Here is a 5311-nt window from a genome sequence, read left to right on the forward strand (position 1 = left end):
GTCAACTAGCGCCGCCCCTCGACCAACGCGGGAAGACGTAGAACGTCTTTTCCCAGCGGCCGCACGTAAGACGTGGTCGGAAGTCGGGGATAGCCAAAGGCATTTCAGACTGCTGAAGCCAGAACCATCGTAATGCATTTTGTAGAACAGAGACGTACGGGACGAGGAATTCCGTAAGGACACATATCAAAGTTGCAGTCCTTATTGCCAGTGCTGGTTGGCGTTTTAACAGTGTTTTATAGTGCCGAATGAAATATGATTGCTTTTTTTTTTATGCAGGAATAAATAATTGAAAATTCAAGTCGAGAAAAAATGCGCCGTTTTTTTCGGAAGCGGGAAACGAACCCACAACCTCCGCATAACGCGTGCGGTGCTCTACCATTCAGCTAGTTCCGCGGCGACTCCCCTCTCGACTATACCGCGGGGTTTTGTATTTACGACTGCTCAGAGCCCGGTCAACTAGCGCCGCCCCTCGACCAACGCGGGAAGACGTAGAACGTCTTTTCCCAGCGGCCGCACGTAAGACGTGGTCGGAAGTCGGGGATAGCCAAAGGCATTTCAGACTGCTGAAGCCAGAACCATCGTAATGCATTTTGTAGAACAGAGACGTACGGGACGAGGGATTCCGTAAGGACACATATCAAAGTTGCAGTCCTTATTGCCAGTGCTGGTTGGCGTTTTAACAGTGTTTTATAGTGCCGAATGAAATATGATTGCTTTTTTTTTTTATGCAGGAATAAATAAATGAAAATTCAAGTCGAGAAAAAATGCGCCGTTTTTTTCGGAAGCGGGAAACGAACCCACAACCTCCGCATAACGCGTGCGGTGCTCTACCATTCAGCTAGTTCCGCGGCGACTCCCCTCTCGACTATACCGCGGGGTTTTGTATTTACGACTGCTCAGAGCCCGGTCAACTAGCGCCGCCCCTCGACCAACGCGGGAAGACGTAGAACGTCTTTTCCCAGCGGCCGCACGTAAGACGTGGTCGGAAGTCGGGGATAGCCAAATGCATTTCAGACTGCTGAAGCCAGAACCATCGTAATGCATTTTGTAGAACAGAGACGTACGGGACGAGGAATTCCGTAAGGACACATATCAAAGTTGCAGTCCTTATTGCCAGTGCTGGTTGGCGTTTTAACAGTGTTTTATAGTGCCGAATGAAATATGATTGCTTTTTTTTTATGCAGGAATAAATAATTGAAAATTCAAGTCGAGAAAAAATGCGCCGTTTTTTCCGGAAGCGGGAAACGAACCCACAACCTCCGCATAACGCGTGCGGTGCTCTACCATTGAGCTAGTTCCGCGGCGACTCCCCTCTCGACTATACCGCGGGGTTTTGTATTTACGACTGCTCAGAGCCCGGTCAACTAGCGCCGCCCCTCGACCAACGCGGGAAGACGTAGAACGTCTTTTCCCAGCGGCCGCACGTAAGACGTGGTCGGAAGTCGGGGATAGCCAAAGGCATTTCAGACTGCTGAAGCCAGAACCATCGTAATGCATTTTGTAGAACAGAGACGTACGGGACGAGGAATTCCGTAAGGACACATATCAAAGTTGCAGTCCTTATTGCCAGTGCTGGTTGGCGTTTTAACAGTGTTTTATAGTGCCGAATGAAATATGATTGCTTTTTTTTTTTATGCAGGAATAAATAATTGAAAATTCAAGTCGAGAAAAAATGCGCCGTTTTTTTCGGAAGCGGGAAACGAACCCACAACCTCCGCATAACGCGTGCGGTGCTCTACCATTCAGCTAGTTCCGCGGCGACTCCCCTCTCGACTATACCGCGGGGTTTTGTATTTACGACTGCTCAGAGCCCGGTCAACTAGCGCCGCCCCTCGACCAACGCGGGAAGACGTAGAACGTCTTTTCCCAGCGGCCGCACGTAAGACGTGGTCGGAAGTCGGGGATAGCCAAAGGCATTTCAGACTGCTGAAGCCAGAACCATCGTAATGCATTTTGTAGAACAGAGACGTACGGGACGAGGGATTCCGTAAGGACACATATCAAAGTTGCAGTCCTTATTGCCAGTGCTGGTTGGCGTTTTAACAGTGTTTTATAGTGCCGAATGAAATATGATTGCTTTTTTTTTTATGCAGGAATAAATAATTGAAAATTCAAGTCGAGAAAAAATGCGCCGTTTTTTTCGGAAGCGGGAAACGAACCCACAACCTCCGCATAACGCGTGCGGTGCTCTACCATTCAGCTAGTTCCGCGGCGACTCCCCTCTCGACTATACCGCGGGGTTTTGTATTTACGACTGCTCAGAGCCCGGTCAACTAGCGCCGCCCCTCGACCAACGCGGGAAGACGTAGAACGTCTTTTCCCAGCGGCCGCACGTAAGACGTGGTCGGAAGTCGGGGATAGCCAAAGGCATTTCAGACTGCTGAAGCCAGAACCATCGTAATGCATTTTGTAGAACAGAGACGTACGGGACGAGGGATTCCGTAAGGACACATATCAAAGTTGCAGTCCTTATTGCCAGTGCTGGTTGGCGTTTTAACAGTGTTTTATAGTGCCGAATGAAATATGATTGCTTTTTTTTTTATGCAGGAATAAATAATTGAAAATTCAAGTCGAGAAAAAATGCGCCGTTTTTTTCGGAAGCGGGAAACGAACCCACAACCTCCGCATAACGCGTGCGGTGCTCTACCATTCAGCTAGTTCCGCGGCGACTCCCCTCTCGACTATACCGCGGGGTTTTGTATTTACGACTGCTCAGAGCCCGGTCAACTAGCGCCGCCCCTCGACCAACGCGGGAAGACGTAGAACGTCTTTTCCCAGCGGCCCCACGTAAGACGTGGTCGGAAGTCGGGGATAGCCAAAGGCATTTCAGACTGCGGAAGCCAGAACCCTCGTAATGCATTTTGTAGAACAGAGACGTACGGGACGAGGGATTCCGTAAGGACACATATCAAAGTTGCAGTCCTTATTGCCAGTGCTGTTTGGCGTTTTAACAGTGTTTTATAGTGCCGAATGAAATATGATTGCTTTTTTTTTTTATGCAGGAATAAATAATTGAAAATTCAAGTCGAGAAAAAATGCGCCGTGTTTTCCGGAAGCGGGAAACGAACCCACAACCTCCGCATAACGCGTGCGGTGCTCTACCATTGAGCTAGTTTCGCGGCGACTCCCCTCTCGACTATACCGCGGGGTTTTGTATTTCCGACTGCTCAGAGCCCGGTCAACTAGCGCCGCCCCTCGACCAACGCGGGAAGACGTAGAACGTCTTTTCCCAGCGGCCGCACGTAAGACGTGGTCGGAAGTCGGGGATAGCCAAAGGCATTTCAGACTGCTGAAGCCAGAACCCTCGTAATGCATTTTGTAGAACAGAGACGTACGGGACGAGGGATTCCTTAAGGACACATATCAAAGTTGCAGTCCTTATTGCCAGTGCTGTTTGGCGTTTTAACAGTGTTTTGTAGTGCCGAATGAAACTTGAATTTTCAATTATTTATTCCTGCATAAAAAAAAAGCAATCATATTTCATTCGGCACTATAAAACACTGTTAAAACGCCAAACAGCACTGGCAATAAGGACTGCAACTTTGATATGTGTCCTTACGGAATCCCTCGTCCCGTACGTCTCTGTTCTATATATATATATATATATATATATATATATATATATATATATATATATATATATATATATATATATATATATATATATATATATATATATATATATATATATAAAACACAGAAATAAGGGTTGGTAGTCAAGAAAACCTCGGAAAGCAAAGGGGAGGTTGTGGTAGGTCATTGAAACAGATAAAGAATTTGGAAAGAAAGAAAGAAAGAGGAGAAAAAATGCCCGCCAGGTGGGATCCGAACCCACGACCTCCAGAACACCGGTCTGGTGCGATAACCACTACGCTACCCGCGGGTGATTTTTCCCCCCGCTTTCTGGGGTATTCATGTCAATGTAATGTTTTCCTGTGCTTGGGGGTGGTAGCCAGCGCCACTCTGACGGACCTTCTTTTTAATCCCCGCGCCGTGCCTCGAGTGTCTACAACATGCCGAGAGTGGTCAACCAGCGTTGAACTCTCTTAATCTTCCTATGGCACCAAGACTGCCAGAACAGAGGCCCTCTCTATGCATGTAGCGAATTAGAATAGCAAATGAGGGGCTCGTAGAAATAACACAGAAATAAGAGTTGGCAGTCAAGAAAACCTCGGAAAGCAAAGGGGAGGTTGTGGTAGGTCATTGAAACAGATGAAGAACTTGGAAAGAAAGAAAGAGGAGAAAAAATGCCCGCCAGGTGGGATCCGAACCCACGACCTCCAGAATACCTGTCTGTTGCGATAACCACTAGGCTTCCGGTGGGCCAATTCCCCCCCCCCTTCCGCTTTCTGGAGTATTTATGTCATGGGTCGTCAATGGTCGTGGGTTCCGATCCCACCTTGGCATTTTTTCTCCACTTTCTTTCTATCTTTCTTTCCAAATTATTTATCTGTTTCAATGACCTACCACAACCTCCCCTTTGCTTTCCGAGGTTTTCTTGACTGCCAACCCTTATTTCTGTGTTATTTCTACGAGCCCCTCATTTCCTATTCTGATTCGCTACATGCATAGCGAGGGCCTCTGTTCTGGCAGACTTGGTGCCGTAGGGAGCTTAAGAGGGTTCAACGCTGGTTGACCATTCTAGACTTGTCGTAGACACTCGAGTCACGGCGCGGGGATTAAAAAAAAGGGTCCCTTCACCCGAGAAGTCATAGTGGCGCTGGCTACCACCCCGAAGCACAGGAATAAAATTACATTGACATAAATACCCCAGGAAGCGGGGGGGGGGGGGGGGGATAGCCCTGCCGGTAGCGTAGTGGTTATCGCACCTGACCGGTATTCTGGAGGTCGTGGGTTCGGATCCCACCTGGCGGGCATTTTTTCTCCGCTTTCTTTCTTTCTTTCCAAATTCTTTATCTGTTTCAATGACCTACCACAACCTCCCCTTTGCTTTCCGAGGTTTTCTTCACTGCCAACCCTTCCTTCTGTGTTATATCAACGATCCCCGCATTTCCTTTTCAGATTCGCTATATATATTATATATATATATATATATATATATATATATATATATAGAGAGAGAGAGAGAGAGAGAGAAAGAGAGAGCGAGATACAAAGATAGACAGACAGACAGATAGATAGATAGATAGATAGATAGATAGATAGATAGATAGATAGATAGATAGATAGATAGATAGATAGATAGATAGATAGATAGATATTTTTCTTTGAAAGAAGTGAAATATTCCAGCCCGGCCTAGACATCACATAATAAACATTCTGATTCTCTGACACGGACTTCTCCTCC

The sequence above is a fragment of the Haemaphysalis longicornis genome, unplaced genomic scaffold (genome assembly GCF_048455015.1).
Source record: "Haemaphysalis longicornis isolate Haplotype H1 unplaced genomic scaffold, Haemaphysalis longicornis Haplotype H1 scaffold_12, whole genome shotgun sequence".
Lineage (NCBI taxonomy): Eukaryota > Metazoa > Arthropoda > Arachnida > Ixodida > Ixodidae > Haemaphysalis > Haemaphysalis longicornis.